General features: G+C 39.7%; 47 non-coding genes and 2 pseudogenes across 47 annotated transcripts; all 49 read left to right on the forward strand.

The window, feature by feature from the left end:
• The first annotated feature begins 128 nt into the window (after positions 1-128).
• On the forward strand, positions 129-247 carry LOC139126776 (5S ribosomal RNA). Its single transcript, XR_011550768.1, has one exon. It is a non-coding gene; the product is annotated as a 5S ribosomal RNA (ribosomal RNA).
• A 430-nt stretch (positions 248-677) lies between these two features.
• LOC139126777 (5S ribosomal RNA) lies at positions 678-796 on the forward strand. The gene has a single exon (XR_011550769.1). It is a non-coding gene; the product is annotated as a 5S ribosomal RNA (ribosomal RNA).
• Positions 797-1,224: 428 nt separating this feature from the next.
• Positions 1,225-1,344, forward strand: LOC139126749 (5S ribosomal RNA). The gene has a single exon (XR_011550743.1). It is a non-coding gene; the product is annotated as a 5S ribosomal RNA (ribosomal RNA).
• A 430-nt stretch (positions 1,345-1,774) lies between these two features.
• On the forward strand, positions 1,775-1,893 carry LOC139126779 (5S ribosomal RNA). The gene has a single exon (XR_011550771.1). It is a non-coding gene; the product is annotated as a 5S ribosomal RNA (ribosomal RNA).
• A 429-nt stretch (positions 1,894-2,322) lies between these two features.
• LOC139126780 (5S ribosomal RNA) lies at positions 2,323-2,441 on the forward strand. The gene has a single exon (XR_011550772.1). It is a non-coding gene; the product is annotated as a 5S ribosomal RNA (ribosomal RNA).
• Positions 2,442-2,870: 429 nt separating this feature from the next.
• On the forward strand, positions 2,871-2,989 carry LOC139126781 (5S ribosomal RNA). The gene has a single exon (XR_011550773.1). It is a non-coding gene; the product is annotated as a 5S ribosomal RNA (ribosomal RNA).
• Positions 2,990-3,417: 428 nt separating this feature from the next.
• On the forward strand, positions 3,418-3,536 carry LOC139126782 (5S ribosomal RNA). Its single transcript, XR_011550774.1, has one exon. It is a non-coding gene; the product is annotated as a 5S ribosomal RNA (ribosomal RNA).
• Positions 3,537-3,962: 426 nt separating this feature from the next.
• Positions 3,963-4,081, forward strand: LOC139126784 (5S ribosomal RNA). The gene has a single exon (XR_011550775.1). It is a non-coding gene; the product is annotated as a 5S ribosomal RNA (ribosomal RNA).
• A 428-nt stretch (positions 4,082-4,509) lies between these two features.
• On the forward strand, positions 4,510-4,627 carry LOC139126759 (5S ribosomal RNA). The gene has a single exon (XR_011550753.1). It is a non-coding gene; the product is annotated as a 5S ribosomal RNA (ribosomal RNA).
• A 430-nt stretch (positions 4,628-5,057) lies between these two features.
• Positions 5,058-5,176, forward strand: LOC139126785 (5S ribosomal RNA). Its single transcript, XR_011550776.1, has one exon. It is a non-coding gene; the product is annotated as a 5S ribosomal RNA (ribosomal RNA).
• A 429-nt stretch (positions 5,177-5,605) lies between these two features.
• Positions 5,606-5,724, forward strand: LOC139126786 (5S ribosomal RNA). The gene has a single exon (XR_011550777.1). It is a non-coding gene; the product is annotated as a 5S ribosomal RNA (ribosomal RNA).
• Positions 5,725-6,154: 430 nt separating this feature from the next.
• On the forward strand, positions 6,155-6,273 carry LOC139126787 (5S ribosomal RNA). The gene has a single exon (XR_011550778.1). It is a non-coding gene; the product is annotated as a 5S ribosomal RNA (ribosomal RNA).
• Positions 6,274-6,703: 430 nt separating this feature from the next.
• Positions 6,704-6,822, forward strand: LOC139126788 (5S ribosomal RNA). Its single transcript, XR_011550779.1, has one exon. It is a non-coding gene; the product is annotated as a 5S ribosomal RNA (ribosomal RNA).
• Positions 6,823-7,252: 430 nt separating this feature from the next.
• On the forward strand, positions 7,253-7,371 carry LOC139126789 (5S ribosomal RNA). Its single transcript, XR_011550780.1, has one exon. It is a non-coding gene; the product is annotated as a 5S ribosomal RNA (ribosomal RNA).
• A 428-nt stretch (positions 7,372-7,799) lies between these two features.
• LOC139126791 (5S ribosomal RNA) lies at positions 7,800-7,918 on the forward strand. Its single transcript, XR_011550782.1, has one exon. It is a non-coding gene; the product is annotated as a 5S ribosomal RNA (ribosomal RNA).
• Positions 7,919-8,348: 430 nt separating this feature from the next.
• Positions 8,349-8,467, forward strand: LOC139126792 (5S ribosomal RNA). The gene has a single exon (XR_011550783.1). It is a non-coding gene; the product is annotated as a 5S ribosomal RNA (ribosomal RNA).
• Positions 8,468-8,897: 430 nt separating this feature from the next.
• Positions 8,898-9,016, forward strand: LOC139126793 (5S ribosomal RNA). Its single transcript, XR_011550784.1, has one exon. It is a non-coding gene; the product is annotated as a 5S ribosomal RNA (ribosomal RNA).
• A 428-nt stretch (positions 9,017-9,444) lies between these two features.
• Positions 9,445-9,548, forward strand: LOC139126772 (5S ribosomal RNA; annotated as a pseudogene).
• A 428-nt stretch (positions 9,549-9,976) lies between these two features.
• LOC139126794 (5S ribosomal RNA) lies at positions 9,977-10,095 on the forward strand. Its single transcript, XR_011550785.1, has one exon. It is a non-coding gene; the product is annotated as a 5S ribosomal RNA (ribosomal RNA).
• A 430-nt stretch (positions 10,096-10,525) lies between these two features.
• LOC139126795 (5S ribosomal RNA) lies at positions 10,526-10,644 on the forward strand. Its single transcript, XR_011550786.1, has one exon. It is a non-coding gene; the product is annotated as a 5S ribosomal RNA (ribosomal RNA).
• A 429-nt stretch (positions 10,645-11,073) lies between these two features.
• On the forward strand, positions 11,074-11,192 carry LOC139126796 (5S ribosomal RNA). The gene has a single exon (XR_011550787.1). It is a non-coding gene; the product is annotated as a 5S ribosomal RNA (ribosomal RNA).
• A 428-nt stretch (positions 11,193-11,620) lies between these two features.
• Positions 11,621-11,739, forward strand: LOC139126750 (5S ribosomal RNA). Its single transcript, XR_011550745.1, has one exon. It is a non-coding gene; the product is annotated as a 5S ribosomal RNA (ribosomal RNA).
• Positions 11,740-12,166: 427 nt separating this feature from the next.
• LOC139126757 (5S ribosomal RNA) lies at positions 12,167-12,284 on the forward strand. Its single transcript, XR_011550751.1, has one exon. It is a non-coding gene; the product is annotated as a 5S ribosomal RNA (ribosomal RNA).
• Positions 12,285-12,713: 429 nt separating this feature from the next.
• On the forward strand, positions 12,714-12,832 carry LOC139126797 (5S ribosomal RNA). Its single transcript, XR_011550788.1, has one exon. It is a non-coding gene; the product is annotated as a 5S ribosomal RNA (ribosomal RNA).
• Positions 12,833-13,271: 439 nt separating this feature from the next.
• Positions 13,272-13,390, forward strand: LOC139126798 (5S ribosomal RNA). The gene has a single exon (XR_011550789.1). It is a non-coding gene; the product is annotated as a 5S ribosomal RNA (ribosomal RNA).
• A 429-nt stretch (positions 13,391-13,819) lies between these two features.
• On the forward strand, positions 13,820-13,937 carry LOC139126760 (5S ribosomal RNA). The gene has a single exon (XR_011550754.1). It is a non-coding gene; the product is annotated as a 5S ribosomal RNA (ribosomal RNA).
• A 426-nt stretch (positions 13,938-14,363) lies between these two features.
• LOC139126800 (5S ribosomal RNA) lies at positions 14,364-14,482 on the forward strand. The gene has a single exon (XR_011550790.1). It is a non-coding gene; the product is annotated as a 5S ribosomal RNA (ribosomal RNA).
• Positions 14,483-14,911: 429 nt separating this feature from the next.
• On the forward strand, positions 14,912-15,030 carry LOC139126801 (5S ribosomal RNA). The gene has a single exon (XR_011550791.1). It is a non-coding gene; the product is annotated as a 5S ribosomal RNA (ribosomal RNA).
• A 429-nt stretch (positions 15,031-15,459) lies between these two features.
• Positions 15,460-15,573, forward strand: LOC139126770 (5S ribosomal RNA). Its single transcript, XR_011550764.1, has one exon. It is a non-coding gene; the product is annotated as a 5S ribosomal RNA (ribosomal RNA).
• A 430-nt stretch (positions 15,574-16,003) lies between these two features.
• On the forward strand, positions 16,004-16,119 carry LOC139126771 (5S ribosomal RNA; annotated as a pseudogene).
• Positions 16,120-16,548: 429 nt separating this feature from the next.
• LOC139126769 (5S ribosomal RNA) lies at positions 16,549-16,667 on the forward strand. The gene has a single exon (XR_011550763.1). It is a non-coding gene; the product is annotated as a 5S ribosomal RNA (ribosomal RNA).
• A 423-nt stretch (positions 16,668-17,090) lies between these two features.
• Positions 17,091-17,209, forward strand: LOC139126803 (5S ribosomal RNA). Its single transcript, XR_011550793.1, has one exon. It is a non-coding gene; the product is annotated as a 5S ribosomal RNA (ribosomal RNA).
• A 430-nt stretch (positions 17,210-17,639) lies between these two features.
• LOC139126804 (5S ribosomal RNA) lies at positions 17,640-17,758 on the forward strand. Its single transcript, XR_011550794.1, has one exon. It is a non-coding gene; the product is annotated as a 5S ribosomal RNA (ribosomal RNA).
• A 428-nt stretch (positions 17,759-18,186) lies between these two features.
• On the forward strand, positions 18,187-18,305 carry LOC139126805 (5S ribosomal RNA). Its single transcript, XR_011550795.1, has one exon. It is a non-coding gene; the product is annotated as a 5S ribosomal RNA (ribosomal RNA).
• Positions 18,306-18,735: 430 nt separating this feature from the next.
• Positions 18,736-18,854, forward strand: LOC139126806 (5S ribosomal RNA). The gene has a single exon (XR_011550796.1). It is a non-coding gene; the product is annotated as a 5S ribosomal RNA (ribosomal RNA).
• A 428-nt stretch (positions 18,855-19,282) lies between these two features.
• LOC139126763 (5S ribosomal RNA) lies at positions 19,283-19,400 on the forward strand. The gene has a single exon (XR_011550758.1). It is a non-coding gene; the product is annotated as a 5S ribosomal RNA (ribosomal RNA).
• Positions 19,401-19,830: 430 nt separating this feature from the next.
• Positions 19,831-19,949, forward strand: LOC139126807 (5S ribosomal RNA). Its single transcript, XR_011550797.1, has one exon. It is a non-coding gene; the product is annotated as a 5S ribosomal RNA (ribosomal RNA).
• Positions 19,950-20,377: 428 nt separating this feature from the next.
• LOC139126808 (5S ribosomal RNA) lies at positions 20,378-20,496 on the forward strand. The gene has a single exon (XR_011550798.1). It is a non-coding gene; the product is annotated as a 5S ribosomal RNA (ribosomal RNA).
• A 429-nt stretch (positions 20,497-20,925) lies between these two features.
• Positions 20,926-21,044, forward strand: LOC139126809 (5S ribosomal RNA). The gene has a single exon (XR_011550799.1). It is a non-coding gene; the product is annotated as a 5S ribosomal RNA (ribosomal RNA).
• Positions 21,045-21,474: 430 nt separating this feature from the next.
• Positions 21,475-21,593, forward strand: LOC139126810 (5S ribosomal RNA). Its single transcript, XR_011550800.1, has one exon. It is a non-coding gene; the product is annotated as a 5S ribosomal RNA (ribosomal RNA).
• A 429-nt stretch (positions 21,594-22,022) lies between these two features.
• LOC139126811 (5S ribosomal RNA) lies at positions 22,023-22,141 on the forward strand. Its single transcript, XR_011550801.1, has one exon. It is a non-coding gene; the product is annotated as a 5S ribosomal RNA (ribosomal RNA).
• A 430-nt stretch (positions 22,142-22,571) lies between these two features.
• Positions 22,572-22,690, forward strand: LOC139126812 (5S ribosomal RNA). Its single transcript, XR_011550802.1, has one exon. It is a non-coding gene; the product is annotated as a 5S ribosomal RNA (ribosomal RNA).
• Positions 22,691-23,118: 428 nt separating this feature from the next.
• Positions 23,119-23,237, forward strand: LOC139126814 (5S ribosomal RNA). The gene has a single exon (XR_011550804.1). It is a non-coding gene; the product is annotated as a 5S ribosomal RNA (ribosomal RNA).
• Positions 23,238-23,667: 430 nt separating this feature from the next.
• On the forward strand, positions 23,668-23,786 carry LOC139126751 (5S ribosomal RNA). The gene has a single exon (XR_011550746.1). It is a non-coding gene; the product is annotated as a 5S ribosomal RNA (ribosomal RNA).
• A 428-nt stretch (positions 23,787-24,214) lies between these two features.
• LOC139126816 (5S ribosomal RNA) lies at positions 24,215-24,333 on the forward strand. Its single transcript, XR_011550805.1, has one exon. It is a non-coding gene; the product is annotated as a 5S ribosomal RNA (ribosomal RNA).
• Positions 24,334-24,763: 430 nt separating this feature from the next.
• Positions 24,764-24,882, forward strand: LOC139126817 (5S ribosomal RNA). The gene has a single exon (XR_011550806.1). It is a non-coding gene; the product is annotated as a 5S ribosomal RNA (ribosomal RNA).
• Positions 24,883-25,311: 429 nt separating this feature from the next.
• LOC139126818 (5S ribosomal RNA) lies at positions 25,312-25,430 on the forward strand. Its single transcript, XR_011550807.1, has one exon. It is a non-coding gene; the product is annotated as a 5S ribosomal RNA (ribosomal RNA).
• A 430-nt stretch (positions 25,431-25,860) lies between these two features.
• Positions 25,861-25,979, forward strand: LOC139126819 (5S ribosomal RNA). Its single transcript, XR_011550808.1, has one exon. It is a non-coding gene; the product is annotated as a 5S ribosomal RNA (ribosomal RNA).
• A 430-nt stretch (positions 25,980-26,409) lies between these two features.
• On the forward strand, positions 26,410-26,528 carry LOC139126713 (5S ribosomal RNA). Its single transcript, XR_011550707.1, has one exon. It is a non-coding gene; the product is annotated as a 5S ribosomal RNA (ribosomal RNA).
• Positions 26,529-26,729: the final 201 nt, after the last annotated feature.

The following is a 26,729-nucleotide window of genomic DNA, read 5'->3' on the forward strand; positions in this document are numbered from 1 at the left end:
GAGTGTGGCAGAAATGAATGAAAACAATATGAAAAATCCATCACTCTTTCGTCAAGTCTGAGGTCCGAGTCGCTTCTTGACGCGGTGGTGGCTTCATTTAAAGATGGGCTCAAATAACTTATACGATCGCCTACGACCATACCACGTAGAACACACCGGTTCTCGTCCGATCACCGAAGTTAAGCTACGTTGGGCGTGGTTAGTACTTGGATGGGTGACCGCCTGGGAATACCACGTGTTGTAGGCTTCATTCATTTTATTTTTTTCTGACTTAAATATATTTAAATTTTACAAATATTTAAATTTTACTTGAATCCCACCCAACTTCAATCCCATAAGCCTCCAAATTGAGTTTGGAGTCCGCGTGTGTCGCTCAAATTTTACTTGAGAAAATCTATTGCCAGAGTTGCACGACAAAATAGTCATATTTGGTCCATTTCTACGACCATACCAATTTTATTTTTTATACTTCCAACATGTATTCAACCCCATAATATCCAAAGCGTTGGATTTATTATGTACAGGTAGGTGCCATATGAAGGTCCAACAAGAGTGTGGCAGAAATGAATGAAAACAATATGAAAAATCCATCACTCTTTCGTCAAGTCTGAGGTCCGAGTCGCTTCTTGACGCGGTGGTGGCTTCATTTAAGATGGGCTCAAATAACTTATACGATCGCCTACGACCATACCACGTAGAACACACCGGTTCTCGTCCGATCACCGAAGTTAAGCTACGTTGGGCGTGGTTAGTACTTGGATGGGTGACCGCCTGGGAATACCACGTGTTGTAGGCTTCATTCATTTTATTTTTTTCTGACTTAAATATATTTAAATTTTACAAATATTTAAATTTTACTTGAATCCCACCCAACTTCAATCCATAAGCCTCCAAATTGAGTTGGAGTCCGCGTGTGTCGCTCAAATTTTACTTGAGAAAATCTATTGCCAGAGTTGCACGACAAAATAGTCATATTTGGTCCATTTCTACGACCATACCAATTTTATTTTTTATACTTCCAACATGTATTCAACCCCATAATATCCAAAGCGTTGGATTTATTATGTACAGGTAGGTGCCATATGAAGGTCCAACAAGAGTGTGGCAGAAATGAATGAAAACAATATGAAAAATCCATCACTCTTTCGTCAAGTCTGAGGTCCGAGTCGCTTCTTGACGCGGTGGTGGCTTCATTTAAGATGGGCTCAAATAACTTATACGATCGCCTACGACCATACCACGTAAGAACACACCGGTTCTCGTCCGATCACCGAAGTTAAGCTACGTTGGGCGTGGTTAGTACTTGGATGGGTGACCGCCTGGGAATACCACGTGTTGTAGGCTTCATTCATTTTATTTTTTTCTGACTTAAATATATTTAAATTTTACAAATATTTAAATTTTACTTGAATCCCACCCAACTTCAATCCCATAAGCCTCCAAATTGAGTTTGGAGTCCGCGTGTGTCGCTCAAATTTTACTTGAGAAAATCTATTGCCAGAGTTGCACGACAAAATAGTCATATTTGGTCCATTTCTACGACCATACCAATTTTATTTTTTATACTTCCAACATGTATTCAACCCCATAATATCCAAAGCGTTGGATTTATTATGTACAGGTAGGTGCCATATGAAGGTCCAACAAGAGTGTGGCAGAAATGAATGAAAACAATATGAAAAATCCATCACTCTTTCGTCAAGTCTGAGGTCCGAGTCGCTTCTTGACGCGGTGGTGGCTTCATTTAAGATGGGCTCAAATAACTTATACGATCGCCTACGACCATACCACGTAGAACACACCGGTTCTCGTCCGATCACCGAAGTTAAGCTACGTTGGGCGTGGTTAGTACTTGGATGGGTGACCGCCTGGGAATACCACGTGTTGTAGGCTTCATTCATTTTATTTTTTTCTGACTTAAATATATTTAAATTTTACAAATATTTAAATTTTACTTGAATCCCACCCAACTTCAATCCCATAAGCCTCCAAATTGAGTTTGGAGTCCGCGTGTGTCGCTCAAATTTTACTTGAGAAAATCTATTGCCAGAGTTGCACGACAAAATAGTCATATTTGGTCCATTTCTACGACCATACCAATTTTATTTTTTATACTTCCAACATGTATTCAACCCCATAATATCCAAAGCGTTGGATTTATTATGTACAGGTAGGTGCCATATGAAGGTCCAACAGAGTGTGGCAGAAATGAATGAAAACAATATGAAAAATCCATCACTCTTTCGTCAAGTCTGAGGTCCGAGTCGCTTCTTGACGCGGTGGTGGCTTCATTTAAGATGGGCTCAAATAACTTATACGATCGCCTACGACCATACCACGTAGAACACACCGGTTCTCGTCCGATCACCGAAGTTAAGCTACGTTGGGCGTGGTTAGTACTTGGATGGGTGACCGCCTGGGAATACCACGTGTTGTAGGCTTCATTCATTTTATTTTTTTCTGACTTAAATATATTTAAATTTTACAAATATTTAAATTTTACTTGAATCCCACCCAACTTCAATCCCATAAGCCTCCAAATTGAGTTTGGAGTCCGCGTGTGTCGCTCAAATTTTACTTGAGAAAATCTATTGCCAGAGTTGCACGACAAAATAGTCATATTTGGTCCATTTCTACGACCATACCAATTTTATTTTTTATACTTCCAACATGTATTCAACCCCATAATATCCAAAGCGTTGGATTTATTTGTACAGGTAGGTGCCATATGAAGGTCCAACAAGAGTGTGGCAGAAATGAATGAAAACAATATGAAAAATCCATCACTCTTTCGTCAAGTCTGAGGTCCGAGTCGCTTCTTGACGCGGTGGTGGCTTCATTTAAGATGGGCTCAAATAACTTATACGATCGCCTACGACCATACCACGTAGAACACACCGGTTCTCGTCCGATCACCGAAGTTAAGCTACGTTGGGCGTGGTTAGTACTTGGATGGGTGACCGCCTGGGAATACCACGTGTTGTAGGCTTCATTCATTTTATTTTTTTCTGACTTAAATATATTTAAATTTTACAAATATTTAAATTTTACTTGAATCCCACCCAACTTCAATCCCATAAGCCTCCAAATTGAGTTTGGAGTCCGCGTGTGTCGCTCAAATTTTACTTGAGAAAATCTATTGCCAGAGTTGCACGACAAAATAGTCATATTTGGTCCATTTCTACGACCATACCAATTTTATTTTTTATACTTCCAAATGTATTCAACCCCATAATATCCAAAGCGTTGGATTTATTATGTACAGGTAGGTGCCATATGAAGGTCCAACAAGAGTGTGGCAGAAATGAATGAAAACAATATAAAAATCCATCACTCTTTCGTCAAGTCTGAGGTCCGAGTCGCTTCTTGACGCGGTGGTGGCTTCATTTAAGATGGGCTCAAATAACTTATACGATCGCCTACGACCATACCACGTAGAACACACCGGTTCTCGTCCGATCACCGAAGTTAAGCTACGTTGGGCGTGGTTAGTACTTGGATGGGTGACCGCCTGGGAATACCACGTGTTGTAGGCTTCATTCATTTTATTTTTTTCTGACTTAAATATATTTAAATTTTACAAATATTTAAATTTTACTTGAATCCCACCCAACTTCAATCCCATAAGCCTCAATTGAGTTTGGAGTCCGCGTGTGTCGCTCAAATTTTACTTGAGAAAATCTATTGCCAGAGTTGCACGACAAAATAGTCATATTTGGTCCATTTCTACGACCATACCAATTTTATTTTTTATACTTCCAACATGTATTCAACCCATAATATCCAAAGCGTTGGATTTATTATGTACAGGTAGGTGCCATATGAAGGTCCAACAAGAGTGTGGCAGAAATGAATGAAAACAATATGAAAATCCATCACTCTTTCGTCAAGTCTGAGGTCCGAGTCGCTTCTTGACGCGGTGGTGGCTTCATTTAAGATGGGCTCAAATAACTTATACGATCGCCTACGACCATACCACGTAGAACACACCGGTTCTCGTCCGATCACCGAAGTTAAGCTACGTTGGGCGTGGTTAGTACTTGGATGGGTGACCGCCTGGGAATACCACGTGTTGTAGGCTTCATTCATTTTATTTTTTTCTGACTTAAATATATTTAAATTTTACAAATATTTAAATTTACTTGAATCCCACCAACTTCAATCCCATAAGCCTCCAAATTGAGTTTGGAGTCCGCGTGTGTCGCTCAAATTTTACTTGAGAAAATCTATTGCCAGAGTTGCACGACAAAATAGTCATATTTGGTCCATTTCTACGACCATACCAATTTTATTTTTTATACTTCCAACATGTATTCAACCCCATAATATCCAAAGCGTTGGATTTATTATGTACAGGTAGGTGCCATATGAAGGTCCAACAAGAGTGTGGCAGAAATGAATGAAAACAATATGAAAAATCCATCACTCTTTCGTCAAGTCTGAGGTCCGAGTCGCTTCTTGACGCGGTGGTGGCTTCATTTAAGATGGGCTCAAATAACTTATACGATCGCCTACGACCATACCACGTAGAACACACCGGTTCTCGTCCGATCACCGAGTTAAGCTACGTTGGGCGTGGTTAGTACTTGGATGGGTGACCGCCTGGGAATACCACGTGTTGTAGGCTTCATTCATTTTATTTTTTTCTGACTTAAATATATTTAAATTTTACAAATATTTAAATTTTACTTGAATCCCACCCAACTTCAATCCCATAAGCCTCCAAATTGAGTTTGGAGTCCGCGTGTGTCGCTCAAATTTTACTTGAGAAAATCTATTGCCAGAGTTGCACGACAAAATAGTCATATTTGGTCCATTTCTACGACCATACCAATTTTATTTTTTATACTTCCAACATGTATTCAACCCCATAATATCCAAAGCGTTGGATTTATTATGTACAGGTAGGTGCCATATGAAGGTCCAACAAGAGTGTGGCAGAAATGAATGAAAACAATATGAAAAATCCATCACTCTTTCGTCAAGTCTGAGGTCCGAGTCGCTTCTTGACGCGGTGGTGGCTTCATTTAAGATGGGCTCAAATAACTTATACGATCGCCTACGACCATACCACGTAGAACACACCGGTTCTCGTCCGATCACCGAAGTTAAGCTACGTTGGGCGTGGTTAGTACTTGGATGGGTGACCGCCTGGGAATACCACGTGTTGTAGGCTTCATTCATTTTATTTTTTTCTGACTTAAATATATTTAAATTTTACAAATATTTAAATTTTACTTGAATCCCACCCAACTTCAATCCCATAAGCCTCCAAATTGAGTTTGGAGTCCGCGTGTGTCGCTCAATTTTACTTGAGAAAATCTATTGCCAGAGTTGCACGACAAAATAGTCATATTTGGTCCATTTCTACGACCATACCAATTTTATTTTTTATACTTCCAACATGTATTCAACCCCATAATATCCAAAGCGTTGGATTTATTATGTACAGGTAGGTGCCATATGAAGGTCCAACAAGAGTGTGGCAGAAATGAATGAAAACAATATGAAAAATCCATCACTCTTTCGTCAAGTCTGAGGTCCGAGTCGCTTCTTGACGCGGTGGTGGCTTCATTTAAGATGGGCTCAAATAACTTATACGATCGCCTACGACCATACCACGTAGAACACACCGGTTCTCGTCCGATCACCGAAGTTAAGCTACGTTGGGCGTGGTTAGTACTTGGATGGGTGACCGCCTGGGAATACCACGTGTTGTAGGCTTCATTCATTTTATTTTTTTCTGACTTAAATATATTTAAATTTTACAAATATTTAAATTTTACTTGAATCCCACCCAACTTCAATCCCATAAGCCTCCAAATTGAGTTTGGAGTCCGCGTGTGTCGCTCAAATTTTACTTGAGAAAATCTATTGCCAGAGTTGCACGACAAAATAGTCATATTTGGTCCATTTCTACGACCATACCAATTTTATTTTTTATACTTCCAACATGTATTCAACCCCATAATATCCAAAGCGTTGGATTTATTATGTACAGGTAGGTGCCATATGAAGGTCCAACAAGAGTGTGGCAGAAATGAATGAAAACAATATGAAAAATCCATCACTCTTTCGTCAAGTCTGAGGTCCGAGTCGCTTCTTGACGCGGTGGTGGCTTCATTTAAGATGGGCTCAAATAACTTATACGATCGCCTACGACCATACCACGTAGAACACACCGGTTCTCGTCCGATCACCGAAGTTAAGCTACGTTGGGCGTGGTTAGTACTTGGATGGGTGACCGCCTGGGAATACCACGTGTTGTAGGCTTCATTCATTTTATTTTTTTCTGACTTAAATATATTTAAATTTTACAAATATTTAAATTTTACTTGAATCCCACCCAACTTCAATCCCATAAGCCTCCAAATTGAGTTTGGAGTCCGCGTGTGTCGCTCAAATTTTACTTGAGAAAATCTATTGCCAGAGTTGCACGACAAAATAGTCATATTTGGTCCATTTCTACGACCATACCAATTTTATTTTTTATACTTCCAACATGTATTCAACCCCATAATATCCAAAGCGTTGGATTTATTATGTACAGGTAGGTGCCATATGAAGGTCCAACAAGAGTGTGGCAGAAATGAATGAAAACAATATGAAAAATCCATCACTCTTTCGTCAAGTCTGAGGTCCGAGTCGCTTCTTGACGCGGTGGTGGCTTCATTTAAGATGGGCTCAAATAACTTATACGATCGCCTACGACCATACCACGTAGAACACACCGGTTCTCGTCCGATCACCGAAGTTAAGCTACGTTGGGCGTGGTTAGTACTTGGATGGGTGACCGCCTGGGAATACCACGTGTTGTAGGCTTCATTCATTTTATTTTTTTCTGACTTAAATATATTTAAATTTTACAAATATTTAAATTTTACTTGAATCCCACCCAACTTCAATCCCATAAGCCTCCAAATTGAGTTTGGAGTCCGCGTGTGTCGCTCAAATTTTACTTGAGAAAATCTATTGCCAGAGTTGCACGACAAAATAGTCATATTTGGTCCATTTCTACGACCATACCAATTTTATTTTTTATACTTCCAACATGTATTCAACCCCATAATATCCAAAGCGTTGGATTTATTATGTACAGGTAGGTGCCATATGAAGGTCCAACAAGAGTGTGGCAGAAATGAATGAAAACAATATGAAAAATCCATCACTCTTTCGTCAAGTCTGAGGTCCGAGTCGCTTCTTGACGCGGTGGTGGCTTCATTTAAGATGGGCTCAAATAACTTATACGATCGCCTACGACCATACCACGTAGAACACACCGGTTCTCGTCCGATCACCGAAGTTAAGCTACGTTGGGCGTGGTTAGTACTTGGATGGGTGACCGCCTGGGAATACCACGTGTTGTAGGCTTCATTCATTTTATTTTTTTCTGACTTAAATATATTTAAATTTTACAAATATTTAAATTTTACTTGAATCCCACCCAACTTCAATCCCATAAGCCTCCAAATTGAGTTTGGAGTCCGCGTGTGTCGCTCAAATTTTACTTGAGAAAATCTATTGCCAGAGTTGCACGACAAAATAGTCATATTTGGTCCATTTCTACGACCATACCAATTTTATTTTTTATACTTCCAACATGTATTCAACCCATAATATCCAAAGCGTTGGATTTATTATGTACAGGTAGGTGCCATATGAAGGTCCAACAAGAGTGTGGCAGAAATGAATGAAACAATATGAAAAATCCATCACTCTTTCGTCAAGTCTGAGGTCCGAGTCGCTTCTTGACGCGGTGGTGGCTTCATTTAAGATGGGCTCAAATAACTTATACGATCGCCTACGACCATACCACGTAGAACACACCGGTTCTCGTCCGATCACCGAAGTTAAGCTACGTTGGGCGTGGTTAGTACTTGGATGGGTGACCGCCTGGGAATACCACGTGTTGTAGGCTTCATTCATTTTATTTTTTTCTGACTTAAATATATTTAAATTTTACAAATATTTAAATTTTACTTGAATCCCACCCAACTTCAATCCCATAAGCCTCCAAATTGAGTTTGGAGTCCGCGTGTGTCGCTCAAATTTTACTTGAGAAAATCTATTGCCAGAGTTGCACGACAAAATAGTCATATTTGGTCCATTTCTACGACCATACCAATTTTATTTTTTATACTTCCAACATGTATTCAACCCCATAATATCCAAAGCGTTGGATTTATTATGTACAGGTAGGTGCCATATGAAGGTCCAACAAGAGTGTGGCAGAAATGAATGAAAACAATATGAAAAATCCATCACTCTTTCGTCAAGTCTGAGGTCCGAGTCGCTTCTTGACGCGGTGGTGGCTTCATTTAAGATGGGCTCAAATAACTTATACGATCGCCTACGACCATACCACGTAGAACACACCGGTTCTCGTCCGATCACCGAAGTTAAGCTACGTTGGGCGTGGTTAGTACTTGGATGGGTGACCGCCTGGGAATACCACGTGTTGTAGGCTTCATTCATTTTATTTTTTCTGACTTAAATATATTTAAATTTTACAAATATTTAAATTTTACTTGAATCCCACCCAACTTCAATCCCATAAGCCTCCAAATTGAGTTTGGAGTCCGCGTGTGTCGCTCAAATTTTACTTGAGAAAATCTATTGCCAGAGTTGCACGACAAAATAGTCATATTTGGTCCATTTCTACGACCATACCAATTTTATATTTTTTATACTTCCAACATGTATTCAACCCCATAATATCCAAAGCGTTGGATTTATTATGTACAGGTAGGTGCCATATGAAGGTCCAACAAGAGTGTGGCAGAATGAATGAAAACAATATGAAAAATCCATCACTCTTTCGTCAAGTCTGAGGTCCGAGTCGCTTCTTGACGCGGTGGTGGCTTCATTTAAGATGGGCTCAAATAACTTATACGATCGCCTACGACCATACCACGTAGAACACACCGGTTCTCGTCCGATCACCGAAGTTAAGCTACGTTGGGCGTGGTTAGTACTTGGATGGGTGACCGCCTGGGAATACCACGTGTTGTAGGCTTCATTCATTTTATTTTTTTCTGACTTAAATATATTTAAATTTTACAAATATTTAAATTTTACTTGAATCCCACCCAACTTCAATCCCATAAGCCTCCAAATTGAGTTTGGAGTCCGCGTGTGTCGCTCAAATTTTACTTGAGAAAATCTATTGCCAGAGTTGCACGACAAAATAGTCATATTTGGTCCATTTCTACGACCATACCAATTTTATTTTTTATACTTCCAACATGTATTCAACCCATAATATCCAAAGCGTTGGATTTATTATGTACAGGTAGGTGCCATATGAAGGTCCAACAAGAGTGTGGCAGAAATGAATGAAAACAATATGAAAATCCATCACTCTTTCGTCAAGTCTGAGGTCCGAGTCGCTTCTTGACGCGGTGGTGGCTTCATTTAAGATGGGCTCAAATAACTTATACGATCGCCTACGACCATACCACGTAGAACACACCGGTTCTCGTCCGATCACCGAAGTTAAGCTACGTTGGGCGTGGGTGACCGCCTGGGAATACCACGTGTTGTAGGCTTCATTCATTTTATTTTTTTCTGACTTAAATATATTTAAATTTTACAAATATTTAAATTTTACTTGAATCCCACCCAACTTCAATCCCATAAGCCTCCAAATTGAGTTTGGAGTCCGCGTGTGTCGCTCAAATTTTACTTGAGAAAATCTATTGCCAGAGTTGCACGACAAAATAGTCATATTTGGTCCATTTCTACGACCATACCAATTTTATTTTTATACTTCCAACATGTATTCAACCCATAATATCCAAAGCGTTGGATTTATTATGTACAGGTAGGTGCCATATGAAGGTCCAACAAGAGTGTGGCAGAAATGAATGAAAACAATATGAAAAATCCATCACTCTTTCGTCAAGTCTGAGGTCCGAGTCGCTTCTTGACGCGGTGGTGGCTTCATTTAAGATGGGCTCAAATAACTTATACGATCGCCTACGACCATACCACGTAGAACACACCGGTTCTCGTCCGATCACCGAAGTTAAGCTACGTTGGGCGTGGTTAGTACTTGGATGGGTGACCGCCTGGGAATACCACGTGTTGTAGGCTTCATTCATTTTATTTTTTTCTGACTTAAATATATTTAAATTTTACAAATATTTAAATTTTACTTGAATCCCACCCAACTTCAATCCCATAAGCCTCCAAATTGAGTTTTGAGTCCGCGTGTGTCGCTCAAATTTTACTTGAGAAAATCTATTGCCAGAGTTGCACGACAAAATAGTCATATTTGGTCCATTTCTACGACCATACCAATTTTATTTTTTATACTTCCAACATGTATTCAACCCCATAATATCCAAAGCGTTGGATTTATTATGTACAGGTAGGTGCCATATGAAGGTCCAACAAGAGTGTGGCAGAAATGAATGAAAACAATATGAAAAATCCATCACTCTTTCGTCAAGTCTGAGGTCCGAGTCGCTTCTTGACGCGGTGGTGGCTTCATTTAAGATGGGCTCAAATAACTTATACGATCGCCTACGACCATACCACGTAGAACACACCGGTTCTCGTCCGATCACCGAAGTTAAGCTACGTTGGGCGTGGTTAGTACTTGGATGGGTGACCGCCTGGGAATACCACGTGTTGTAGGCTTCATTCATTTTATTTTTTTCTGACTTAAATATATTTAAATTTTACAAATATTTAAATTTTACTTGAATCCCACCCAACTTCAATCCCATAAGCCTCCAATTGAGTTTGGAGTCCGCGTGTGTCGCTCAAATTTTACTTGAGAAAATCTATTGCCAGAGTTGCACGACAAAATAGTCATATTTGGTCCATTTCTACGACCATACCAATTTTATTTTTTATACTTCCAACATGTATTCAACCCCATAATATCCAAAGCGTTGGATTTATTATGTACAGGTAGGTGCCATATGAAGGTCCAACAAGAGTGTGGCAGAAATGAATGAAAACAATATGAAAAATCCATCACTCTTTCGTCAAGTCTGAGGTCCGAGTCGCTTCTTGACGCGGTGGTGGCTTCATTTAAGATGGGCTCAAATAACTTATACGATCGCCTACGACCATACCACGTAGAACACACCGGTTCTCGTCCGATCACCGAAGTTAAGCTACGTTGGGCGTGGTTAGTACTTGGATGGGTGACCGCCTGGGAATACCACGTGTTGTAGGCTTCATTCATTTTATTTTTTTCTGACTTAAATATATTTAAATTTTACAAATATTTAAATTTTACTTGAATCCCACCCAACTTCAATCCCATAAGCCTCCAAATTGAGTTTGGAGTCCGCGTGTGTCGCTCAAATTTTACTTGAGAAAATCTATTGCCAGAGTTGCACGACAAAATAGTCATATTTGGTCATTTCTACGACCATACCAATTTTATTTTTATACTTCCAACATGTATTCAACCCCATAATATCCAAAGCGTTGGATTTATTATGTACAGGTAGGTGCCATATGAAGGTCCAACAAGAGTGTGGCAGAAATGAATGAAAACAATATGAAAAATCCATCACTCTTTCGTCAAGTCTGAGGTCCGAGTCGCTTCTTGACGCGGTGGTGGCTTCATTTAAGATGGGCTCAAATAACTTATACGATCGCCTACGACCATACCACGTAGAACACACCGTTTCTCGTCCGATCACCGAAGTTAAGCTACGTTGGGCGTGGTTAGTACTTGGATGGGTGACCGCCTGGGAATACCACGTGTTGTAGGCTTCATTCATTTTATTTTTTTCTGACTTAAATATATTTAAATTTACAAATATTTAAATTTACTTGAATCCCACCCAACTTCAATCCCATAAGCCTCCAAATTGAGTTTGGAGTCCGCGTGTGTCGCTCAAATTTTACTTGAGAAAATCTATTGCCAGAGTTGCACGACAAAATAGTCATATTTGGTCCATTTCTACGACCATACCAATTTTATTTTTTATACTTCCAACATGTATTCAACCCCATAATATCCAAAGCGTTGGATTTATTATGTACAGGTAGGTGCCATATGAAGGTCCAACAAGAGTGTGGCAGAAATGAATGAAAACAATATGAAAAATCCATCACTCTTTCGTCAAGTCTGAGGTCCGAGTCGCTTCTTGACGCGGTGGTGGCTTCATTTAAGATGGGCTCAAATACTTATACGATCGCCTACGACCATACCACGTAGAACACACCGGTTCTCGTCCGATCACCGAAGTTAAGCTACGTTGGGCGTGGTTAGTACTTGGATGGGTGACCGCCTGGAATACCACGTGTTGTAGGCTTCATTCATTTTATTTTTTTCTGACTTAAATATATTTAAATTTTACAAATATTTAAATTTTACTTGAATCCCACCCAACTTCAATCCCATAAGCCTCCAAATTGAGTTTGGAGTCCGCGTGTGTCGCTCAAATTTTACTTGAGAAAATCTATTGCCAGAGTTGCACGACAAAATAGTCATATTTGGTCCATTTCTACGACCATACCAATTTTTTTTTTATACTTCCAACATGTATTCAACCCCATAATATCCAAAGCGTTGGATTTATTATGTACAGGTAGGTGCCATATGAAGGTCCAACAAGAGTGTGGCAGAAATGAATGAAAACAATATGAAAAATCCATCACTCTTTCGTCAAGTCTGAGGTCCGAGTCGCTTCTTGACGCGGTGGTGGCTTCATTTAAGATGGGCTCAAATAACTTATACGATCGCCTACGACCATACCACGTAGAACACACCGGTTCTCGTCCGATCACCGAAGTTAAGCTACGTTGGGCGTGGTTAGTACTTGGATGGGTGACCGCCTGGGAATACCACGTGTTGTAGGCTTCATTCATTTTATTTTTTTCTGACTTAAATATATTTAAATTTTACAAATATTTAAATTTTACTTGAATCCCACCCAACTTCAATCCCATAAGCCTCCAAATTGAGTTTGGAGTCCGCGTGTGTCGCTCAAATTTTACTTGAGAAAATCTATTGCCAGAGTTGCACGACAAAATAGTCATATTTGGTCCATTTTCTCCTATTTCTACGACCATACCAATTTATTTTTTATACTTCCAACATGTATTCAACCCCATAATATCCAAAGCGTTGGATTTATTATGTACAGGTAGGTGCCATATGAAGGTCCAACAAGAGTGTGGCAGAAATGAATGAAAACAATATGAAAAATCCATCACTCTTTCGTCAAGTCTGAGGTCCGAGTCGCTTCTTGACGCGGTGGTGGCTTCATTTAAGATGGGCTCAAATAACTTATACGATCGCCTACGACCATACCACGTAGAACACACCGGTTCTCGTCCGATCACCGAAGTTAAGCTACGTTGGGCGTGGTTAGTACTTGGATGGGTGACCGCCTGGGAATACCACGTGTTGTAGGCTTCATTCATTTATTTTTTTCTGACTTAAATATATTTAAATTTTACAAATATTTAAATTTTACTTGAATCCCACCCAACTTCAATCCCATAAGCCTCCAAATTGAGTTTGGAGTCCGCGTGTGTCGCTCAAATTTTACTTGAGAAAATCTATTGCCAGAGTTGCACGACAAAATAGTCATATTTGGTCCATTTCTACGACCATACCAATTTTATTTTTTATACTTCCAACATGTATTCAACCCCATAATATCCAAAGCGTTGGATTTATTATGTACAGGTAGGTGCCATATGAAGGTCCAACAAGAGTGTGGCAGAAATGAATGAAAACAATATGAAAAATCCATCACTCTTTCGTCAAGTCTGAGGTCCGAGTCGCTTCTTGACGCGGTGGTGGCTTCATTTAAGATGGGCTCAAATAACTTATACGATCGCCTACGACCATACCACGTAGAACACACCGGTTCTCGTCCGATCACCGAAGTTAAGCTACGTTGGGCGTGGTTAGTACTTGGATGGGTGACCGCCTGGGAATACCAGTGTTGTAGGCTTCATTCATTTATTTTTTCTGACTTAAATATTTTAAATTTTACAAATATTTAAATTTTACTTGAATCCCACCCAACTTCAATCCCATAAGCCTCCAAATTGAGTTTGGAGTCCGCGTGTGTCGCTCAAATTTTACTTGAGAAAATCTATTGCCAGAGTTGCACGACAAAATAGTCATATTTGGTCCATTTCTACGACCATACCAATTTATTTTTTATACTTCCAACATGTATTCAACCCCATAATATCCAAAGCGTTGGATTTATTATGTACAGGTAGGTGCCATATGAAGGTCCAACAAGAGTGTGGCAGAAATGAATGAAAACAATATGAAAAATCCATCACTCTTTCGTCAAGTCTGAGGTCCGAGTCGCTTCTTGACGCGGTGGTGGCTTCATTTAAGATGGGCTCAAATAACTTATACGATCGCCTACGACCATACCACGTAGAACACACCGGTTCTCGTCCGATCACCGAAGTTAAGCTACGTTGGGCGTGGTTAGTACTTGGATGGGTGACCGCCTGGGAATACCACGTGTTGTAGGCTTCATTCATTTTATTTTTTTCTGACTTAAATATATTTAAATTTTACAAATATTTAAATTTTACTTGAATCCCACCCAACTTCAATCCATAAGCCTCCAAATTGAGTTTGGAGTCCGCGTGTGTCGCTCAAATTTTACTTGAGAAAATCTATTGCCAGAGTTGCACGACAAAATAGTCATATTTGGTCCATTTCTACGACCATACCAATTTTATTTTTTATACTTCCAACATGTATTCAACCCCATAATATCCAAAGCGTTGGATTTATTATGTACAGGTAGGTGCCATATGAAGGTCCAACAAGAGTGTGGCAGAAATGAATGAAAACAATATGAAAAATCCATCACTCTTTCGTCAAGTCTGAGGTCCGAGTCGCTTCTTGACGCGGTGGTGGCTTCATTTAAGATGGGCTCAAATAACTTATACGATCGCCTACGACCATACCACGTAGAACACACCGGTTCTCGTCCGATCACCGAAGTTAAGCTACGTTGGGCGTGGTTAGTACTTGGATGGGTGACCGCCTGGGAATACCACGTGTTGTAGGCTTCATTCATTTTATTTTTTTCTGACTTAAATATATTTAAATTTTACAAATATTTAAATTTTACTTGAATCCCACCCAACTTCAATCCCATAAGCCTCCAAATTGAGTTTGGAGTCCGCGTGTGTCGCTCAATTTTACTTGAGAAAATCTATTGCCAGAGTTGCACGACAAAATAGTCATATTTGGTCCATTTCTACGACCATACCAATTTTATTTTTTATACTTCCAACATGTATTCAACCCCATAATATCCAAAGCGTTGGATTTATTATGTACAGGTAGGTGCCATATGAAGGTCCAACAAGAGTGTGGCAGAAATGAATGAAAACAATATGAAAAATCCATCACTCTTTCGTCAAGTCTGAGGTCCGAGTCGCTTCTTGACGCGGTGGTGGCTTCATTTAAGATGGGCTCAAATAACTTATACGATCGCCTACGACCATACCACGTAGAACACACCGGTTCTCGTCCGATCACCGAAGTTAAGCTACGTTGGGCGTGGTTAGTACTTGGATGGGTGACCGCCTGGGAATACCACGTGGGCTTCATTCATTTTATTTTTTTCTGACTTAAATATATTTAAATTTTACAAATATTTAAATTTTACTTGAATCCCACCCAACTTCAATCCCATAAGCCTCCAAATTGAGTTTGGAGTCCGCGTGTGTCGCTCAAATTTTACTTGAGAAAATCTATTGCCAGAGTTGCACGACAAAATAGTCATATTTGGTCCATTTCTACGACCATACCAATTTTATTTTTTATACTTCCAACATGTATTCAACCCCATAATATCCAAAGCGTTGGATTTATTATGTACAGGTAGGTGCCATATGAAGGTCCAACAAGAGTGTGGCAGAAATGAATGAAAACAATATGAAAAATCCATCACTCTTTCGTCAAGTCTGAGGTCCGAGTCGCTTCTTGACGCGGTGGTGGCTTCATTTAAGATGGGCTCAAATAACTTATACGATCGCCTACGACCATACCACGTAGAACACACCGGTTCTCGTCCGATCACCGAAGTTAAGCTACGTTGGCGTGGTTAGTACTTGGATGGGTGACCGCCTGGGAATACCACGTTGTAGCTTCATTCATTTTATTTTTTTTCTGACTTAAATATATTTAAATTTTACAAATATTTAAATTTTACTTGAATCCCACCCAACTTCAATCCCATAAGCCTCCAAATTGAGTTTGGAGTCCGCGTGTGTCGCTCAAATTTTACTTGAGAAAATCTATTGCCAGAGTTGCACGACAAAATAGTCATATTTGGTCCATTTCTACGACCATACCATTTTATTTTTTATACTTCCAACATGTATTCAACCCCATAATATCCAAAGCGTTGGATTTATTATGTACAGGTAGGTGCCATATGAAGGTCCAACAAGAGTGTGGCAGAAATGAATGAAAACAATATGAAAAATCCATCACTCTTTCGTCAAGTCTGAGGTCCGAGTCGCTTCTTGACGCGGTGGTGGCTTCATTTAAGATGGGCTCAAATAACTTATACGATCGCCTACGACCATACCACGTAGAACACACCGGTTCTCGTCCGATCACCGAAGTTAAGCTACGTTGGGCGTGGTTAGTACTTGGATGGGTGACCGCCTGGGAATACCACGGCTTGTATTCATTCATTTTTTTTTCTGACTTAAATATATTTAAATTTTACAAATATTTAAATTTTACTTGAATCCCACCCAACTTCAATCCCATAAGCCTCCAAATTGAGTTTGGAGTCCGCGTGTGTCGCTCAAATTTTACTTGAGAAAATCTATTGCCAGAGTTGCACGACAAAATAGTCATATTTGGTCCATTTCTACGACCATACCAATTTATTTTTTATACTTCCAACATGTATTCAACCCCATAATATCCAAAGCGTTGGATTTATTATGTACAGGTAGGTGCCATATGAAGGTCCAACAAGAGTGTGGCAGAAATGAATGAAAACAATATGAAAAATCCATCACTCTTTCGTCAAGTCTGAGGTCCGAGTCGCTTCTTGACGCGGTGGTGGCTTCATTTAAGATGGGCTCAAATAACTTATACGATCGCCTACGACCATACCACGTAGAACACACCGGTTCTCGTCCGATCACCGAAGTTAAGCTACGTTGGGCGTGGTTAGTACTTGGATGGGTGACCGCCTGGGAATACCACGTGTTGTAGGCTTCATTCATTTTATTTTTTTCTGACTTAAATATATTTAAATTTTACAAATATTTAAATTTTACTTGAATCCCACCCAACTTCAATCCCATAAGCCTCCAAATTGAGTTTTGAGTCCGCGTGTGTCGCTCAAATTTTACTTGAGAAAATCTATTGCCAGAGTTGCACGACAAAATAGTCATATTTGGTCCATTTCTACGACCATACCAATTTTATTTTTTATACTTCCAACATGTATTCAACCCCATAATATCCAAAGCGTTGGATTTATTATGTACAGGTAGGTGCCATATGAAGGTCCAACAAGAGTGTGGCAGAAATGAATGAAAACAATATGAAAAATCCATCACTCTTTCGTCAAGTCTGAGGTCCGAGTCGCTTCTTGACGCGGTGGTGGCTTCATTTAAGATGGGCTCAAATAACTTATACGATCGCCTACGACCATACCACGTAGAACACACCGGTTCTCGTCCGATCACCGAAGTTAAGCTACGTTGGGCGTGGTTAGTACTTGGATGGGTGACCGCCTGGGAATACCACGTGTTGTAGGCTTCATTCATTTTATTTTTTCTGACTTAAATATATTTAAATTTTACAAATATTTAAATTTTACTTGAATCCCACCCAACTTCAATCCCATAAGCCTCCAAATTGAGTTTGGAGTCCGCGTGTGTCGCTCAAATTTTACTTGAGAAAATCTATTGCCAGAGTTGCACGACAAAATAGTCATATTTGGTCCATTTCTACGACCATACCAATTTTATTTTTTATACTTCCAACATGTATTCAACCCATAATATCCAAAGCGTTGGATTTATTATGTACAGGTAGGTGCCATATGAAGGTCCAACAAGAGTGTGGCAGAAATGAATGAAAACAATATGAAAAATCCATCACTCTTTCGTCAAGTCTGAGGTCCGAGTCGCTTCTTGACGCGGTGGTGGCTTCATTTAAGATGGGCTCAAATAACTTATACGATCGCCTACGACCATACCACGTAGAACACACCGGTTCTCGTCCGATCACCGAAGTTAAGCTACGTTGGGCGTGGTTAGTACTTGGATGGGTGACCGCCTGGGAATACCACGTGTTGTAGGCTTCATTCATTTTATTTTTTTCTGACTTAAATATATTTAAATTTTACAAATATTTAAATTTTACTTGAATCCCACCCAACTTCAATCCCATAAGCCTCCAAATTGAGTTTGGAGTCCGCGTGTGTCGCTCAAATTTTACTTGAGAAAATCTATTGCCAGAGTTGCACGACAAAATAGTCATATTTGGTCCATTTCTACGACCATACCAATTTTATTTTTTATACTTCCAACATGTATTCAACCCCATAATATCCAAAGCGTTGGATTTATTATGTACAGGTAGGTGCCATATGAAGGTCCAACAAGAGTGTGGCAGAAATGAATGAAAACAATATGAAAAATCCATCACTCTTTCGTCAAGTCTGAGGTCCGAGTCGCTTCTTGACGCGGTGGTGGCTTCATTTAAGATGGGCTCAAATAACTTATACGATCGCCTACGACCATACCACGTAGAACACACCGGTTCTCGTCCGATCACCGAAGTTAAGCTACGTTGGGCGTGGTTAGTACTTGGATGGGTGACCGCCTGGGAATACCACGTGTTGTAGGCTTCATTCATTTTATTTTTTTCTGACTTAAATATATTTAAATTTTACAAATATTTAAATTTTACTTGAATCCCACCCAACTTCAATCCCATAAGCCTCCAAATTGAGTTTGGAGTCCGCGTGTGTCGCTCAAATTTTACTTGAGAAAATCTATTGCCAGAGTTGCACGACAAAATAGTCATATTTGGTCCATTTCTACGACCATACCAATTTTATTTTTTATACTTCCAACATGTATTCAACCCCATAATATCCAAAGCGTTGGATTTATTATGTACAGGTAGGTGCCATATGAAGGTCCAACAAGAGTGTGGCAGAAATGAATGAAACAATATGAAAAATCCATCACTCTTTCGTCAAGTCTGAGGTCCGAGTCGCTTCTTGACGCGGTGGTGGCTTCATTAAGATGGGCTCAAATAACTTATACGATCGCCTACGACCATACCACGTAGAACACACCGGTTCTCGTCCGATCACCGAAGTTAAGCTACGTTGGGCGTGGTTAGTACTTGGATGGGTGACCGCCTGGGAATACCACGTTTGTAGGCTTCATTCATTTTATTTTTTTCTGACTTAAATATATTTAAATTTTACAAATATTTAAATTTTACTTGAATCCCACCCAACTTCAATCCCATAAGCCTCCAAATTGAGTTTGGAGTCCGCGTGTGTCGCTCAAATTTTACTTGAGAAAATCTATTGCCAGAGTTGCACGACAAAATAGTCATATTTGGTCCATTTCTACGACCATACCAATTTTATTTTTTATACTTCCAACATGTATTCAACCCCATAATATCCAAAGCGTTGGATTTATTATGTACAGGTAGGTGCCATATGAAGGTCCAACAAGAGTGTGGCAGAAATGAATGAAAACAATATGAAAAATCCATCACTCTTTCGTCAAGTCTGAGGTCCGAGTCGCTTCTTGACGCGGTGGTGGCTTCATTTAAGATGGGCTCAAATAACTTATACGATCGCCTACGACCATACCACGTAGAACACACCGGTTCTCGTCCGATCACCGAAGTTAAGCTACGTTGGGCGTGGTTAGTACTTGGATGGGTGACCGCCTGGGAATACCACGTGTTGTAGGCTTCATTCATTTTATTTTTTTCTGACTTAAATATATTTAAATTTTACAAATATTTAAATTTTACTTGAATCCCACCCAACTTCAATCCCATAAGCCTCCAAATTGAGTTTGGAGTCCGCGTGTGTCGCTCAAATTTTACTTGAGAAAATCTATTGCCAGAGTTGCACGACAAAATAGTCATATTTGGTCCATTTCTTACGACCATACCATTTTATTTTTTATACTTCCAACATGTATTCAACCCCATAATATCCAAAGCGTTGGATTTATTATGTACAGGTAGGTGCCATATGAAGGTCCAACAAGAGTGTGGCAGAAATGAATGAAACAATATGAAAAATCCATCACTCTTTCGTCAAGTCTGAGGTCCGAGTCGCTTCTTGACGCGGTGGTGGCTTCATTAAGATGGGCTCAAATAACTTATACGATCGCCTACGACCATACCACGTAGAACACACCGGTTCTCGTCCGATCACCGAAGTTAAGCTACGTTGGGCGTGGTTAGTACTTGGATGGGTGACCGCCTGGGAATACCACGTGTTGTAGGCTTCATTCATTTTATTTTTTTCTGACTTAAATATATTTAAATTTTACAAATATTTAAATTTTACTTGAATCCCACCCAACTTCAATCCCATAAGCCTCCAAATTGAGTTTGGAGTCCGCGTGTGTCGCTCAAATTTTACTTGAGAAAATCTATTGCCAGAGTTGCACGACAAAATAGTCATATTTGGTCCATTTCTACGACCATACCAATTTTATTTTTTATACTTCCAACATGTATTCAACCCATAATATCCAAAGCGTTGGATTTATTATGTACAGGTAGGTGCCATATGAAGGTCCAACAAGAGTGTGGCAGAAATGAATGAAAACAATATGAAAAATCCATCACTCTTTCGTCAAGTCTGAGGTCCGAGTCGCTTCTTGACGCGGTGGTGGCTTCATTTAAGATGGGCTCAAATAACTTATACGATCGCCTACGACCATACCACGTAGAACACACCGGTTCTCGTCCGATCACCGAAGTTAAGCTACGTTGGGCGTGGTTAGTACTTGGATGGGTGACCGCCTGGGAATACCACGTGTTGTAGGCTTCATTCATTTTATTTTTTTCTGACTTAAATATATTTAAATTTTACAAATATTTAAATTTTACTTGAATCCCACCCAACTTCAATCCCATAAGCCTCCAAATTGAGTTTGGAGTCCGCGTGTGTCGCTCAAATTTTACTTGAGAAAATCTATTGCCAGAGTTGCACGACAAAATAGTCATATTTGGTCCATTTCTACGACCATACCAATTTTATTTTTTATACTTCCAACATGTATTCAACCCCATAATATCCAAAGCGTTGGATTTATTATGTACAGGTAGGTGCCATATGAAGGTCCAACAAGAGTGTGGCAGAAATGAATGAAAACAATATGAAAAATCCATCACTCTTTCGTCAAGTCTGAGGTCCGAGTCGCTTCTTGACGCGGTGGTGGCTTCATTTAAGATGGGCTCAAATAACTTATACGATCGCCTACGACCATACCACGTAGAACACACCGGTTCTCGTCCGATCACCGAAGTTAAGCTACGTTGGGCGTGGTTAGTACTTGGATGGGTGACCGCCTGGGAATACCACGTGTTGTAGGCTTCATTCATTTTTTTTTTTCTGACTTAATATATTTAAATTTTACAAATATTTAAATTTTACTTGAATCCCACCCAACTTCAATCCCATAAGCCTCCAAATTGAGTTTGGAGTCCGCGTGTGTCGCTCAAATTTTACTTGAGAAAATCTATTGCCAGAGTTGCACGACAAAATAGTCATATTTGGTCCATTTCTACGACCATACCAATTTTTATTTTTTATACTTCCAACATGTATTCAACCCCATAATATCCAAAGCGTTGGATTTATTATGTACAGGTAGGTGCCATATGAAGGTCCAACAAGAGTGTGGCAGAAATGAATGAAAACAATATGAAAAATCCATCACTCTTTCGTCAAGTCTGAGGTCCGAGTCGCTTCTTGACGCGGTGGTGGCTTCATTTAAGATGGGCTCAAATAACTTATACGATCGCCTACGACCATACCACGTAGAACACACCGGTTCTCGTCCGATCACCGAAGTTAAGCTACGTTGGGCGTGGTTAGTACTTGGATGGGTGACCGCCTGGGAATACCACGTGTTGTAGGCTTCATTCATTTTATTTTTTTCTGACTTAAATATATTTAAATTTTACAAATATTTAAATTTTACTTGAATCCCACCCAACTTCAATCCCATAAGCCTCCAAATTGAGTTTGGAGTCCGCGTGTGTCGCTCAAATTTTACTTGAGAAAATCTATTGCCAGAGTTGCACGACAAAATAGTCATATTTGGTCCATTTCTACGACCATACCAATTTTATTTTTTATACTTCCAACATGTATTCAACCCCATAATATCCAAAGCGTTGGATTTATTATGTACAGGTAGGTGCCATATGAAGGTCCAACAAGAGTGTGGCAGAAATGAATGAAAACAATATGAAAAATCCATCACTCTTTCGTCAAGTCTGAGGTCCGAGTCGCTTCTTGACGCGGTGGTGGCTTCATTTAAGATGGGCTCAAATAACTTATACGATCGCCTACGACCATACCACGTAGAACACACCGGTTCTCGTCCGATCACCGAAGTTAAGCTACGTTGGGCGTGGTTAGTACTTGGATGGGTGACCGCCTGGGAATACCACGTGTTGTAGGCTTCATTCATTTTATTTTTTTCTGACTTAAATATATTTAAATTTTACAAATATTTAAATTTTACTTGAATCCCACCCAACTTCAATCCCATAAGCCTCCAAATTGAGTTTGGAGTCCGCGTGTGTCGCTCAAATTTTACTTGAGAAAATCTATTGCCAGAGTTGCACGACAAATAGTCATATTTGGTCCATTTCTACGACCATACCAATTTTATTTTTTATACTTCCAACATGTATTCAACCCCATAATATCCAAAGCGTTGGATTTATTATGTACAGGTAGGTGCCATATGAAGGTCCAACAAGAGTGTGGCAGAAATGAATGAAACAATATGAAAAATCCATCACTCTTTCGTCAAGTCTGAGGTCCGAGTCGCTTCTTGACGCGGTGGTGGCTTCATTTAAGATGGGCTCAAATAACTTATACGATCGCCTACGACCATACCACGTAGAACACACCGGTTCTCGTCCGATCACCGAAGTTAAGCTACGTTGGGCGTGGTTAGTACTTGGATGGGTGACCGCCTGGGAATACCACGTGTTGTAGGCTTCATTCATTTTATTTTTTTCTGACTTAAATATATTTAAATTTTACAAATATTTAAATTTTACTTGAATCCCACCCAACTTCAATCCCATAAGCCTCCAAATTGAGTTTTGAGTCCGCGTGTGTCGCTCAAATTTTACTTGAGAAAATCTATTGCCAGAGTTGCACGACAAAATAGTCATATTTGGTCCATTTCTACGACCATACCAATTTTATTTTTTATACTTCCAACATGTATTCAACCCCATAATATCCAAAGCGTTGGATTTATTATGTACAGGTAGGTGCCATATGAAGGTCCAACAAGAGTGTGGCAGAAATGAATGAAAACAATATGAAAAATCCATCACTCTTTCGTCAAGTCTGAGGTCCGAGTCGCTTCTTGACGCGGTGGTGGCTTCATTTAAGATGGGCTCAAATAACTTATACGATCGCCTACGACCATACCACGTAGAACACACCGTTTCTCGTCCGATCACCGAAGTTAAGCTACGTTGGGCGTGGTTAGTACTTGGATGGGTGACCGCCTGGGAATACCACGTGTTGTAGGCTTCATTCATTTTATTTTTTTCTGACTTAAATATATTTAAATTTTACAAATATTTAAATTTTACTTGAATCCCACCCAACTTCAATCCCATAAGCCTCCAAATTGAGTTTGGAGTCCGCGTGTGTCGCTCAATTTTACTTGAGAAAATCTATTGCCAGAGTTGCACGACAAAATAGTCATATTTGGTCCATTTCTACGACCATACCAATTTTATTTTTTATACTTCCAACATGTATTCAACCCCATAATATCCAAAGCGTTGGATTTATTATGTACAGGTAGGTGCCATATGAAGGTCCAACAAGAGTGTGGCAGAAATGAATGAAAACATATGAAAAATCCATCACTCTTTCGTCAAGTCTGAGGTCCGAGTCGCTTCTTGACGCGGTGGTGGCTTCATTTAAGATGGGCTCAAATAACTTATACGATCGCCTACGACCATACCACGTAGAACACACCGGTTCTCGTCCGATCACCGAAGTTAAGCTACGTTGGGCGTGGTTAGTACTTGGATGGGTGACCGCCTGGGAATACCACGTGTTGTAGGCTTCATTCATTTTATTTTTTTCTGACTTAAATATATTTAAATTTTACAAATATTTAAATTTTACTTGAATCCCACCCAACTTCAATCCCATAAGCCTCCAAATTGAGTTTGGAGTCCGCGTGTGTCGCTCAAATTTTACTTGAGAAAATCTATTGCCAGAGTTGCACGACAAAATAGTCATATTTGGTCCATTTTCTACGACCATACCAATTTTATTTTTTATACTTCCAACATGTATTCAACCCCATAATATCCAAAGCGTTGGATTTATTATGTACAGGTAGGTGCCATATGAAGGTCCAACAAGAGTGTGGCAGAAATGAATGAAACAATATGAAAAATCCATCACTCTTTCGTCAAGTCTGAGGTCCGAGTCGCTTCTTGACGCGGTGGTGGCTTCATTTAAGATGGGCTCAAATAACTTATACGATCGCCTACGACCATACCACGTAGAACACACCGGTTCTCGTCCGATCACCGAAGTTAAGCTACGTTGGGCGTGGTTAGTACTTGGATGGGTGACCGCCTGGGAATACCACGTGTTGTAGGCTTCATTCATTTTATTTTTTTCTGACTTAAATATATTTAAATTTTACAAATATTTAAATTTTACTTGAATCCCACCCAACTTCAATCCCATAAGCCTCCAAATTGAGTTTGGAGTCCGCGTGTGTCGCTCAAATTTTACTTGAGAAAATCTATTGCCAGAGTTGCACGACAAAATAGTCATATTTGGTCCATTTCTACGACCATACCAATTTTATTTTTTATACTTCCAACATGTATTCAACCCCATAATATCCAAAGCGTTGGATTTATTATGTACAGGTAGGTGCCATATGAAGGTCCAACAAGAGTGTGGCAGAAATGAATGAAAACAATATAAAAATCCATCACTCTTTCGTCAAGTCTGAGGTCCGAGTCGCTTCTTGACGCGGTGGTGGCTTCATTTAAGATGGGCTCAAATAACTTATACGATCGCCTACGACCATACCACGTAGAACACACCGGTTCTCGTCCGATCACCGAAGTTAAGCTACGTTGGGCGTGGTTAGTACTTGGATGGGTGACCGCCTGGGAATACCACGTGTTGTAGGCTTCATTCATTTTATTTTTTTCTGACTTAAATATATTTAAATTTTACAAATATTTAAATTTTACTTGAATCCCACCCAACTTCAATCCCATAAGCCTCCAAATTGAGTTTGGAGTCCGCGTGTGTCGCTCAAATTTTACTTGAGAAAATCTATTGCCAGAGTTGCACGACAAAATAGTCATATTTGGTCCATTTCTACGACCATACCAATTTTATTTTTTATACTTCCAACATGTATTCAACCCCATAATATCCAAAGCGTTGGATTTATTATGTACAGGTAGGTGCCATATGAAGGTCCAACAAGAGTGTGGCAGAAATGAATGAAAACAATATGAAAAATCCATCACTCTTTCGTCAAGTCTGAGGTCCGAGTCGCTTCTTGACGCGGTGGTGGCTTCATTTAAGATGGGCTCAAATAACTTATACGATCGCCTACGACCATACCACGTAGAACACACCGGTTCTCGTCCGATCACCGAAGTTAAGCTACGTTGGGCGTGGTTAGTACTTGGATGGGTGACCGCCTGGGAATACCACGTGTTGTAGGCTTCATTCATTTTATTTTTTTCTGACTTAAATATATTTAAATTTTACAAATATTTAAATTTTACTTGAATCCCACCCAACTTCAATCCCATAAGCCTCCAAATTGAGTTTTGAGTCCGCGTGTGTCGCTCAAATTTTACTTGAGAAAATCTATTGCCAGAGTTGCACGACAAAATAGTCATATTTGGTCCATTTCTACGACCATACCAATTTTATTTTTTATACTTCCAACATGTATTCAACCCCATAATATCCAAAGCGTTGGATTTATTATGTACAGGTAGGTGCCATATGAAGGTCCAACAAGAGTGTGGCAGAAATGAATGAAAACAATATGAAAAATCCATCACTCTTTCGTCAAGTCTGAGGTCCGAGTCGCTTCTTGACGCGGTGGTGGCTTCATTTAAGATGGGCTCAAATAACTTATACGATCGCCTACGACCATACCACGTAGAACACACCGGTTCTCGTCCGATCACCGAAGTTAAGCTACGTTGGGCGTGGTTAGTACTTGGATGGGTGACCGCCTGGGAATACCACGTGTTGTAGGCTTCATTCATTTTATTTTTTTCTGACTTAAATATATTTAAATTTTACAAATATTTAAATTTTACTTGAATCCCACCCAACTTCAATCCATAAGCCTCCAAATTGAGTTTGGAGTCCGCGTGTGTCGCTCAAATTTTACTTGAGAAAATCTATTGCCAGAGTTGCACGACAAAATAGTCATATTTGGTCCATTTCTACGACCAT

Source organism: Ptychodera flava, unplaced genomic scaffold, assembly GCF_041260155.1.
Source record: "Ptychodera flava strain L36383 unplaced genomic scaffold, AS_Pfla_20210202 Scaffold_127__1_contigs__length_168366_pilon, whole genome shotgun sequence".
NCBI classification, from domain to species: Eukaryota; Metazoa; Hemichordata; class Enteropneusta; family Ptychoderidae; genus Ptychodera; species Ptychodera flava.